Source organism: Lepisosteus platostomus, chromosome 18 (genome assembly GCF_059453375.1).
Source record: "Lepisosteus platostomus isolate fLepPlt1 chromosome 18, fLepPlt1.hap1, whole genome shotgun sequence".
In the NCBI taxonomy this organism is placed as follows: domain Eukaryota; kingdom Metazoa; phylum Chordata; class Actinopteri; order Semionotiformes; family Lepisosteidae; genus Lepisosteus; species Lepisosteus platostomus.
The window spans coordinates 15,082,388-15,095,439 of NC_142628.1; the positions used below are offsets into that span (position 1 = coordinate 15,082,388).

General features: G+C 43.6%; 1 long non-coding RNA gene across 1 annotated transcript in view; it reads right to left on the reverse strand.

The window, feature by feature from the left end:
- LOC148645747 (uncharacterized) overlaps positions 1 to 13,052 on the reverse strand; it is a 66,144-nt gene that overhangs the window by 16,168 nt on the left and 36,924 nt on the right. The window contains exon 2 of the long non-coding RNA XR_015928163.1: positions 12,505 to 12,611. This is a non-coding gene — a long non-coding RNA (uncharacterized LOC148645747). The remainder of the gene's footprint in view (positions 1 to 12,504; positions 12,612 to 13,052) is intronic.

The following is a 13,052-nucleotide window of genomic DNA, read 5'->3' on the forward strand; positions in this document are numbered from 1 at the left end:
ACCTTTGTTTAATTTTTTCCTTCACTGAACCGTTTTTTTTTTTCCTTTAATACATTCCATGTCTAATTTGAACATGTTAGTGCTTGGAGCAGGCTCACACAGCTTCATTTTATGAATACGGTGTCTCCCCCAAATCAATAACAAATTAAGTAGAACTGGGGATCCATATTTGAGGGCGTGACACAGAGCAGTGTACTAGTGTAGCGAGTATCATCAGTAAATACTAACGTATTAACAAAAATGTTCCAGCGCACTCCAAAACACCGAATCTCATCTTCCAGGCTCATACATTTAATCCTTGACTGCGGGTCACATAGTAGTTTGAAGAGTGCCCTGTATTAAACATTACTTTCTAAAGAAATGTGTTTCTATTCATTTAGAGGGCAGCATGGTGGGACACATGGTGGACTTGCAGCTCTGGCGTCCTTGGATCAGCCCTGGCCGTGGGATATTATCTGTGTGGAGCTCGCATGTTCTCCCCACATTTGCATGGATTTCCTCTGGGTGCTCCAGTTTACTCCCACAGTCCGAAGACATGCAAAACTGGCCCTGGTTTAGGTGTGCCTGTGCCTTTGATAGCCTGGTGTCCTGTGCAGGGACATTGCTTGCTTGCCTGGCATTGCTTGCCAGGATAGTCTCTGGGTCCCTTGTGACCTTGAATCGGAAAAAACAGTTAGAAAATGGATGGATGGATGGATGGATGGATGATTAAACTAAAACAAGAATAATATTCCTTAGCTTTATTTATTTATTTGTTTTCATCACAAGGCACTGGAATTGTGAGCACTACGATCGTCATTGGCTACTGCGTGTTGTAGCCATATGTGGTAAGCGCTGTAATATTGTGTATGACTGCACAAAAGTTCCATATTTGTAAGTACACAACAAAGTACTGTGAGTCTCCATGTTGTCGCAAACCCTGGTCTCACCACGGGCAAGAGTGAGAGTTCCCACGAATCGTGACGCGAAGCGGCCCTTCCTGTTCACTTGTCCCTGTCCTGACTGATGTACTGTGACTTACGAGTGAATCAGTGCAGGTGGTGCAGCCGACATTTCACCGCAGAAATGTCCCAATGTGATCTGGCTGCAGGGTAAAACAAGTAGTATTTGTCAGAAAAATCGTCTTGAAGTCAAGATCAATATTTCCATCAGGTTGAGAGAGAGAGAGAGAGAGAGAGAGAGAGAGAGAGAGAGAGAGAAATTCACCACCCTGCATCTTCAGGGGTTGTAATAGGGCTGCTTCACCTCATTGTAAGTTTTGTTGTCTTGTTCTGAACCATAGAATATGGCTCTGTGCCTACCTGGAAATTTCATCTATTTTATGATGCAAACTGGAGGTTCTGCAAGTGACTGTGCCCATTTTTACTTGCACTGTGGTTTGAAATGCACTCATCAATGACGATTCTTCCAAACCCCAAAATACTGTACAGAAATAGCGTTGTGGTTCCCCACTAAAGGTGATCCACACACCTCCATAAGCAACACCTCTCCCACTCTGTTGCCGCAAATACTCATCCACACCACGGACACAGGAAACAAAAGAATTTGAAAGTGGGCTGATGAGCCGCTGTCAATGAGGCACAGTAAGCTGCCGGATTCCAAAACCCACCTGAGCGTTGTGCAGTCAGTCAGTTTTGGCATGTATGTCTAAACGGCTACATTAAGAACATGCAGTGCTCCCCAAATTAAAAATGAGCAACGCATATTAGCAATGAGTAATTAGTTGACAAAGGAGCCACATGTTTCAACAATCTGTGAAAATACTAAGTACAGTACATGTATACATTTATTTGCACTCCTGAATTTTGCCGTGAGGTTCAGGCACTTTGAAGAGGGCTTTTTAACAACTCCTCCGGGCAGAATTTCCTTTCATCCTTCAGTCACTTTGGTTTCCAGTTCTCAACCAAGAATGTTTAACTGGATTTAAGATCCGAGTATTGAGATGAACAGTCCAGGACTTTATTTTTTTTGTTACGCTGTGGCTAAGGATCTGCGCGTGTGACTGGAAGGTTGCCGGTTCAAATCCCGCGGCCAGCAGAGGAATACTACTCCGTTGGGCCCCTGAGCAAGGCCCTTAACCCCAACTGATCCAGGGGCGCTGTATAAATGTCTGACCCTGCACTCTGACCCCAAGCTTCTCTCTCCCTGGCTGTGGGTCTCATGGAGAGCAAACTGTGGTATGCAAAAAGAAATTCCTAGTGCAAGAAATTGTATATGGCTAATAAAGTGATGTTATCTTATCTTAATGGTTCTGTTCCTATTTTATGAGGGGCATGATCTAATCTTAAAAGAAGCAAGTTCCAGGGTTTTGATTTTTTTTTTAAGGCAGAGTAATTGCTTTGATTATACTCAAAGTTGTAACCCTGGAGGGAGCTTTTTATAAGATGTATATATGGTATATATTTCCACGATGCTGGTCAGAATGAACTATGTCATGCTGTTGACTCCTAATAATGGCAAAATACTGTAGCTGGGTGCTACATTTGATTTCATATGCTAAAATGCTGCAACTGGCTTTGTCTCCCAAGCAGTGCAATATTGTAAAATCAGATTATTATTTATATGTAATCTGCAGAATGAGAACAAATCCATATCAGTCCCAGGAGTGAAACAGTCTATTGCATTACTCAAATTCATGTGATTCGCTTAAATTCAAATATATAAGTCGAAATAACCAGCAATGTAACTTATTTGTACAATAAGATTTGAATTGTTCCAGAGACTGGCTTTTTACACTGGAATGAAAACAGTGACACAAAATAATGATCATTCATAATGCGAAGATGTTCACAATGGATTGAAAAGTGCTGTAATTTTATGGCATTGTCATTTGATAAAATTTTCAGTTAACAAAAGTACATCTGAATGAACCTTTTCTACATTGTCACTTTATCAGATGTAAAGGAGACATTTTGTACCGAATTCCATTAGCACAGATTAAATCATTTGAAGAGAAGACTGAAGAAACACACAACCGATATCGGAATTTAAGAAAGTGCACAAGGCAGCTCACGAGATGCCAAAACAATTTGAAAGCTATCCAGGCCGTAAAAAAAAAAAGGGGTTGAGCCAATTAAGCAGTTGGGTGCGCTTCCAACTCTCAAAAGCTCTGAAAGCCATTTCTCTGCACCCAATTGTCGCTTAACTTTCAGAAACGGTTTTCAAACCTGCAACGCCAAGCATTCTCCATGACAATCACCGAGCCGAAGCCCAAGGCACTGCTGTCTGTGCTGGTTTCTGGATAGAGCAAATTCGAAGCACGTAAGAGAAGAAACTTCCCTGCTTTCTGCCGAGTCGCAGGCTGGGAAATATTTAGTGGGCAGAACCCCTAGAGCAAGGAACCTCTGAACCCAAGACCCCCCCTTGTCTGGGGGAGTGAGTGTGACAGCAACTCAAATGTCCAGGTCATCAAAACCCACCAGGAACATTAACCTCGGGCCACCCCCCACCATCCTTGCTTCTGCTGTCTTGGCACTGTTGGAGACATTTTCCTCCTTAAAAGGCAGTCAGGAGTCCATCTCAGAAGTTAAAAAGTTTTTATTTCACGAGCAGGAGAGCGAAACACGCAGAGATGCTCAGTGAATTTTCCCTAAAATAATTAAGCTAGAACAGTCCTTAAATATATTTCTGTTATCTATCACGTTTCCCTGTGCTGATAAGAATGGCGGTGATCCAAATACACACACATCTTCCTCTTCCCTATTTGCCAAAGATAACTTCTTTTAACACAATTGGTTACTTAGTTGCGTACCGTGTGTTTCTATATAAAACGCAGTATAAAATTACATACAGTAGTAGCCCTTGTGTCCAGCATTCTTCCATTCCAGGTCAAACCAGTTCTGAATGCCCACCTTATAAAATACTGCAGCTTCAGCAGAAAGAGGGTGGACAAAGTTCAGAGAGACCCTCTCAACAGCAGCATGTGAGAGTCCTACTGAAACAAGACTGAATATGGATGAGTTCTGGTTCATTTCAGACACAGGAAGAGATGGCTTCAGAATGAAGGTCACTGAGGGTGAATACAACAGGCTCGATTTTTGCTTGTGGCAGCAGCTGGTGCAGAGTTTTGTTTCAAGCTGTAAAAACAAAAAACAGATACATCACCGAGATTCATCAGCCTTGCCTGCTAATCCTGGAACCTCACTACCGACGATTCCTTTTCAAAAGTATTTCAGAAAGTGATGTTACGCAAATGACTTGCTTTGTCACAGAAAGCAAAAGGCAAAGAAAAAGATGAGTCTCTCTTAATACCATACAGTATGTACAGTACACGTCTCATATCCTTGGGTCCTGGGCTCAGTTCCAACACATAGCTTCTTCCATGTGGAGTTTTAGCTATACTTCCTGCAATTCTCAAAAGATTTGTGCCGGGATTCCTCCCATCTCCCAAATTTCTGAGAATCCTGGTCCCAAATTTGTTCCCTGTGCGTGGACACTCATACCGCCCTTCCACTGGATGGTGTCCCGTCCAGGGTGTAGTCTCTGCTTCCAGTTAGGGGTGGAGATCTTCAACCAGCTTTAAAGCCCAGTGGGTCTCTTTGCTCGAAGGAAGGTAGCCCACGCTCACGTACCCCACTGCCAACAGAATCGGGACATCAGGAAACAGAAACCGCAGCAACAGCAAGTAAGCACCTGGAGCAGTTTCTGTTATGATTAAGCCAGTCTTTCATGATCTGTCCTCCTCCACTCTGCTCTGCCCCAGAAAGTGGTCCTGGTGGACTGTATCTCCCCTTTCATTACCTGTTTTTTGGAGGATGCTGGACCCGCGGGACATACTCTATCATACCGGGCCAGACAGAAGACGAGCCCAAGGCATCTCAGGGCAGTGGCTCGTTCGCCAGTCTAATGATAAGCAGCGGATCAATTTTTAATGTTGCCTGAAAGACTAAAGAAAGGCAAGACCAGAGCCGAGAGAGACCCACTTAAATAATTAGTGTATTCCCTTGTTGGCCTGTAAAGGGATGTGGGGATTTTTGCTGAAACCTGCCTTTTCTGTGGTGTCTCTGCTCTGGGGGTAGTCGAGTTTGGGGAGAACACTGAAGACTGTTATCCGAGTTTTCAGTTCCCTGTCCGCACCAGGACTGAATCCTCATCGTGTTCCACCCGATTGTTCTGCAAATTATGATTTGATGAACTGATGAGCAGTGCCTTTTAAATCAATAGTTACGTGAAAGTGGATAAAACAAAAAAGGTACAATCATTTATCTTAACAGTACTATAAGGAACGACAAATTTATGAAAATGACTGGACTCCTGGAAGCCTTTAAGACCCACATTTAAAACCACAGAAACAGCATGTTGCTATGGTTTCCTTCACGACAGCCAATTGTAAAGATTGAAGCCTGATCAAAGAAAAATCATTAAATGGTGGCCATACAAGTATAAACTGACCTTTTAAAAGCATTTCAATAAAATAGCTTCATACATTCCCAGAATTCACAACAGGAGAAACGATCATGTAGGCTTTGGCATAAGTTTTTGACTCTCCTCCACCTATTTTTTTTCTACATACTGTAACACCATAAGAAAGAAAGTTTAAAAAAACATGGGTATTGACATTATCACCAGTTGGCCAGAACACTGTGTAATCACAGCGGTTTTCCTCTTCGGAGTTGCATGGCAAGATGCTTAGATTTTACTTAAACAACTTCTGCGCTCCAAAATATCGGTCCTGGCACGGGTTGTCTGACAACATGCTTGGTCCTCTGTACCAACAGCCGAGAAATCAAAGGTCTCCACACCCCAGTCTCGCATCTGACAGCCTGCCTGTTGTGTAATACTACACTTTTCAAGATAGCTCTTCCTCAGGCCTGGGAGAGAACTCACGAAGCATTGACATCATACGGCACAGCACAAAGAAAATGTATGCACCACACCCTATACTGTACATAAGAAATATCAAATATCATTCATAATTTTCACTTTTCTTCCTGGACAGTTGCCCCCTTGCCTCGTTTTCACCTACAGTAGTAACACTTCTCCAAAGTGTTCCGGTTAGCAATGGATTTCATACAGATGTCCGGCACAATTAGGAGATAAGCATTAATCACAGAGTGAAGACACTTCACAGGAGGGCTCCGTTCCTGACATGCAGTGGGAGTGGAAGAAAGAGATCTTGGATACTCTCTGACAGGAGATGAGAGCAGCTGTCTGCAGACCAGGTTACGATTCAGTTCCTGCGAAACCTCTGTCTTTCAGCCCTACCGTTAAATATTTGATCAGACTGAATACTGGAGCGCAGTCACCTTCAGTTTTGTAGAAAATGCAGCCTGGCAATAAATGGACAGATAAACTTCTCTTCTCCCCCACAGAAGATACTGTTTATTAAATCATTTACAGCAGCTGCTAAAAAAATATCTTATTCGGATCGTCTCTCTAGACGATCCTGGTTTAAAGTAGGTTTTAAATCAGACCACTGAATAGTGTAGTTTTTTTTTTTGCTACTGTTACTATTTTCCAGTCAATATAAATTCTTATAGTCTCTTAGCATGATGTCAACAGTTATTGAGCCCTTCCAGTGCCCTTACTGTGGAACATTGCAAATAGAGAGCTGTAAAGTCTACAGCCAACAGCAGTTTCAGAGAGAGCTGTTATCAGTCAGAGATGTATGTATTACTATAAGCATATAGGTAATTTGTCAGTGGAAAAGCCTAGGGATAAGCATTTTCTTTTTGTACTTCCTGAGCTCAGAAATTCAAGTATATCAATTCCTCTTGGCAGTTAGTTTAAAACACCAAGGGAACTAAACACAAGTTGGTGCTCTCCTGAGATGAAATACAGCTGAAGTTTTGTAATGCAACAAAATCTTTTCTCAACAGGTGTGTCGGGCTGATCTTTATTATTTCTTTTAATGTTTGTCTTCTGTTTTTGCTCCGTCGTTTTGCACGCGATCCATTGAATCATATCTGATATAGCGTAAAGGTCATGTTATTGTCGCTCGTGTGGATGTCAGGACTAAACGGATGAATTAAAAAGTTGTAACGAACAGCTCTTTCCGGACCCTATGCGGACAACACAATCCAGAATCGTAAGGAAATACAGGGGAAAAGATCATGCAGGAATACGGGGATGAAAACGGGGGGGCGTGTCCAAAGTGCGCTGGTGCACGGGGGAGGTGTGGCCGAGGCAAACAATCCAGAAGTAATCCAGAGAGGGAAAACAAAAACACAAGAATAAGTCCATAGCCAGGTGATCCATCCAACAAGGAATTAAAAACATGAACCGGGTCGGAACCGGCGGACAGGGAACGGGAACAGAGGTTAAAACCTTAACGGGACCAGGCGCTTCCAGGTCCCGGACTCGCACGATATGGAAATCAGATGCAGAGCCCGGATGAACGTCTGGCTTTTAAGGTGGACTGGGAACAGAGGACAGGTGCGGGGAATGAGGCAAACAAGGAAGAGCCGGAGCACCCTTAAGGAGGAGGGACTACAATCGTGACAAAAGTAAGGTTCAAGTTCCAGATTGGCTTGTCCGGCATGAAACACAAGCGTTTTGAGAAAGCAGAAAGGGAAACAGACCGGGGGAAGAAGCCAGGACTCACCGAGGGTGCCGTCAAATCTCACGGACAACAGAGCAGCACAGTCCCACACTGCATGAGTTTGAAATGTATTACAAATAGTGATAACTATGCAGAAGGATTAAAACCAAGAATGGGGGGGAGGGCATGTCTTTGCACAGTGGATGGTAGGAGTGTGGAACAAGACACCCAGCCGTGTTGTTGAAGAAAATACCCTGGCTTTTTTCAAGAAACGGCTGGATAGGACCCTGGGATTAGTTGGCTACTAACTACAATGGCTCGAAGGGCCAAATGGCATCTCATTTGAAACCATTCTTATGTTGACCAGCTTTTTTCTGGAGGATCAAGGAAACCCCAAGATATTTACACATCATGTTCCCCGGCACCTCAGTGGTAGAGCATCTGGGAAGCACCGTTTAAGAAAAGGTCCAGATGTTCATTCACATTCGCAAAGATCCCCTCCTGAGCGGAGTTAGTTTAAGAGTTTCAAGAGGGAAAAAGTCATGGTCTGCACTGGGTGAAGCTTTTAAACCTGACAAACTCACAAGCTGTTAAAAAAAAAACACCTAAAAATGGCAGTGATAAAATAGCACCTCTTTTTTTTCCCCCCAGTAATTCAAAAGCTGAAATCATGAGCACACTGCAAAATATATCACACTTGCTACAGCCAGAAAAACTTTTCTCTGGACAGGCGTGACCATGAGGTTTGCAGTCAAACTAATGCTTTTCTTTGGAGCTTGCAGACAAGGGACCATTAAATTCACATTAAGACACATCAACAAAATTGATCCCCCTGGCTGGAAATGAAACCCTTCAACATCAAAGAAACCCAAGAAAAAGCCACTGGCATTTCGAGAAAGAAAGTGGGTGGGGCATTCCTTTTCTTTGAGAATTATAAATGGAAAATATCAAATGGCGAAAAGAAAGACTCCTTTAAGATGGAAACTAAATATCGGAGCGAGTCCCCGTAACAGCATTGAAGATCACAGGAATGAGAGGCCTCTCATTTAGTTGCGTCTTAGAGAACAATACAAATAACTGGGAAAAGGCTTTTCTTTCATTATTAATAGCCACCCCTGGACTAAACACAAGTGTCTCTGATAAAAAGGTGCTGCCACCAATCAGGTGAACTGAATGACAAAGTAATGCATTAGAGGTATGGATTTTTTTTCTTTCCATCAACCTGCATAACACAAACGACTGCCATTTTCCAACAGGGAAAAAAGCTCCATGCTTATGCATCATTGTGTATAAAGGGATACTGGTTTTGCAAACCCAATAACTTCTAGATCTTGAAACACCTTTGTCTAAAGCAGGGATACCTAACCCTTCTCCTGGAGAGCCCCCAGTCCAGCAGTCTCTGCAGGTCCCCATCAAATTGCTCATTTCCAAAAATTGAACAGTTCCCTTGTGATCAATTAAGCAGGTGAGGTTATAGGACTAAAACTGAAGTACTTTTCAGGCCTCAAGAACGAGAATTCTCTTCCTTGGGCAGATTCATTCTTTGATTCATTGATAGTTGACAGGTGGAGCAAATATCTTTAATAGGTGACCTATGTGACCCACAGGACCAGTGCTCTTCAGGACCAGAAACGGAGACTCACTGGATTTGCCCAGCAGCCACATCACTCTGCAGCACCCAGCTGACAGCCCTCTGGAGCTCAGCAGGTGTGAGCCTGGTCAGTACCTGGATGGGAGACTCCTGGGAAAGCTAAGGTTGCTGCTGGAGGAGGCATTAGTGGGGCCAGCAGGGGGTGCTCACCCTGCAGTCTGTGTGGGTCCTAATGCCCCAGTATAGTGACGGGGACACTATACTGTAAAAAGGCTCTGTCCTTTTGATGAGACGTAAAACTGAGGTCCTGACTCTCTGTGGTCGTTAAAAATCCCAGGGCGTCTCTCTAAAAGAGGAGGGGTGTAACCCCAGCGTCCTGGCCAAATTTCCCCCTGGCCTTTACCAATCATGGCCTCCTAATAATCCCCCTCTCTGAACTGGCTTCATCACTCTGCTCTCCTCCCCACTGAGAGCTGGTGTGTGTGAGGGGACTGGAGCATCATCCAGGTGGGGCTGCACACTGGTGGGGGTGGAGGGGATCCCCCATTACCTGTAAAGAGCTCAGAGTGGAGTGTCCAGAAAAGCGCAATATAAGTGTGAGCAATTATTCATTATTATTAACTCTGCAGGACTGGGGCTGGAGACCCCTGTCCTAAAGAAAACAACACTAGGAAAAGAAAATATCGAATGTCACTGCCAAAGGAGCTTCAAGTACATATGGTAGCCTGTAACTTTTTGAAAAAAAACTTATTAATGGGAGCAGAAGAAGAAAAGGCCCCCTCCACCCTCAACGGTGAGCTTTTCCAGTGTCAGCACAGCTCCTGATTCCTCTTTGATTTATACATCTGTCATCTTAAGCAAAGGTCAGCTCTGGCCCTCCAAGGAAAAGCGAAGGAGACACAGTCAATAACCTAGTTTGGTCCTGCGATGAGCATTGCCAAAGCACTAGCCATGGGCTGTGTGAAGCAGAGACTCGGGCCCAGATGGAGAGAGGAGGGAACGAACAAGGACAGCAAGACCTCCACCCATCCAGAACAAGTGCGTGGTCTCTTCTGAACATTTTGCAACAGTCAGCTGGCACTCGAAGTTGGCCATGTTCTGGTGATTTCGCCCTGCCATGAACTTAATTTCTCCTTTCTCTCCCATCACGCTTCAGCATTCCCCCTGCGCTATCGAGTTCTCCTTTCGATTGGTTACACTGGGGCAGTAGCAGAGATTGATCCCACCTGGGTGAAGTCATTGCTGTTTCCGCAGCAACAGGCTTGATTGACAGGTGGACGAGGCGGGGCCAGAGGCTGCAGTAGAGCTAGCCCAGGCCACAGCGCCCCCAGGAGCAGCGGCATGACAATAACAACCTGAAACTTCACTGGGATTCAACAGTAAGAGGACAACTGAAGCCCATGTACTGTACCAATGATAAAAAAAAAAAGCAAGAGAAAAATCTCAAGGTGTCACCCTGAATCCGATGCACGATTATATTCCAGGAAAATATTTTTTTTTATCCGGCAGGAAATTACTGCGGACTTGTAGAACAATAAAATTTGACACAGAGCTAATGTGCAGCAACCTTGCAGAAAACTAAGCAGGAGCAAGCAATAACAAACAGTGTGTCATTACATTATGTCACTTCAGCTAATGGAAAACTGCCTCTATCTGTCTAAATCGAGGAGAGAAATTAGTCTGAAAAGCAATGCCGTCTGCAACCCGTGATTATTTTTTTGTAGTTGGCAAAAAAAAAATTCTAACACAATCGGTTGCATTAGATCAATTTCTAACTACCTAGGAAGGAATATTTACCACAGTATTTTGTAGTCATGATCACCTGATGAAATATGCCAATTAACGACAAATTGCAATTAACATTAAAGTGTATGATAGATAATTAAGCTAGATAATTTATAGAATAACAATATCACATATCAGTCAGTGTTAATTTGTATTCCTAAACAGCAGTTCTTTAAATATCACAAGGGGCATAAGTAATAGTATCTGTGGCCAACAAGTCCTACAAAATGGGGCATCAGTTAATTAACTTCAAGTCTGTAAATTTATGAGCTTGGAGTATTTAATGGTTTGGCTTTGGTTTTTGATCAGCTGAGATTCAGAAAAACGCCCTGAAAGGACATCTGCTGCAGAATGACTGAGAGCCTCAGTATGTGAGCTTTCAAAATTGAAGGGCTGGAGATCTGGACCAATTAGAAACTCAGTAAAGTATTGTACAGTACAATAGTTTTTTTTCTTGTTTCTCCATCAATTTCAGCCATGTCTGACAGAGGATGTTCCCCGAGCAGGCTGTCTCCGAGATGTTCTGGAAGATGTTGAAAAGGTCAGGGTACATGATATCCGTATGTCTCCACACATCATGTCCTGAGGGATCAACAGTGAAACCTCTTTGTGAAAGTCTCGATTTCTTTTTTTTTTTAGTTTTCCCCGTACAACATTAAAAGGAATAGAAAACCAGACTTGGTTTACGTTTCAGATTGAGCTGATGATGAACATAGGGTTTTCGATGCTTTTAATCTAAATCTGAATCTTAATTGTGATCATTGAGACTGAAAAAACATCTTAACAGATGCGACCTTGTCATTCATTCAGGAAGCCACAGAAATATGTGCTGTTTCATGCAGGAGACTTGCTCTTCATCTAAGGTTAATTTTATTTGAGTACTTAAAGGTCACAGCTCCAGAAAGCTCCCCCCAAGAAGAGAGACAGCTCCGTCATTCTTTAATGATCGCTCAAGGCTTGCTCATCCTCTGGGCTGTGGGTTGAAAAGGCAGCCTAGCACATTGAGGCTCTGATCTGAGAACTTGGCGGAGGGCAGCACCTGCAGAAATCGAGTTGCTGATCACAAGTAAATCGAGAGTGTTAATTGAGCCTAAACATGCCTCTCAGTGTTCGTTTCCTACATGTCTGACCTTTAAAGATTGCTAATTACTCTCCATAAATGCCTCACTGGTATGTTAACGTACAACCCCGACAAAAAGCTCATGTCAAATAACCGCTTTGTCAATCAATTTGAATCTCTTCCAGTTTCCGTTGCTAGGAAAGAGAAATATGCCGAGCTACACATCCTAGTCCAGACTCCTCCTGTTGCCTATCTGGCACAAATCCCTAGGCGATGATGAAAAGGGAGAGATCCAGGCAAACAATAAACCGGCATAAAATGCCTTTAAATAATAGATCACAGGATTTTCATTCGGGAAGAGCTTGAACCCTGCCACGATTCAGTGCCCTTGGAAGTTCCTTCCATCCGAGGCGACGGGCAGACGTCAAACCCAAAGCGAGAAAAAAAAAAGTAAGTTCCGATGCCAGCGAGGAACAAAAGACATCAGTCAGAGGAGGCGCACAAAGCGCTGCAAAGCCTCCTTCCTGCCTTTGAAATTCCAGCAGCAGCAACAGGAGATGGGAGAGGAAAAAAAAAGACTTCGCCTACCTGTTAGGACAGGTCCTCGCATGTTTGTGCAAAGATTTGGCTGCCTTGAGAATGAGCCTGACCGCTGGGAAAAGGCTCATGGGAAACGCGATGGACAGCTGAAGGACCTGACAAAGAAAGCAGAGTAAGGTAGAGCTGAAAAAAATGACCGGGGGGCTATAGGAATATCTCTTTCAACTAATGAGGAAGCTAATGGCAACAATTTATCTCCCCAGCAGGTTTACTCGTGCCACCTTCTCCCTTTTTAATTGCACCAGCTGATGCAGACAGAGGTGATATACAATCTTTTCTTGCTTCTCTTATCCTACCCTCCTCCAACCCCATCCCCAACTCCACTGGCCAGCTTCTCGTCTCACAGATGCGTATTGATAAATCCTAGACGCAGGGCCCCTGCACACACCTTGAACTCCTATCGATTTAAATTCCCGGCCGAAGACAGAATAATCTGTCATCGCTAAAGACAGTGTCTTAGCTATTGACTATTGGCGCTCGAGAAAGATCTCTCTGCTCCGGTCGCTGGCAAATAAACAAGCTACATTTAATGTGTG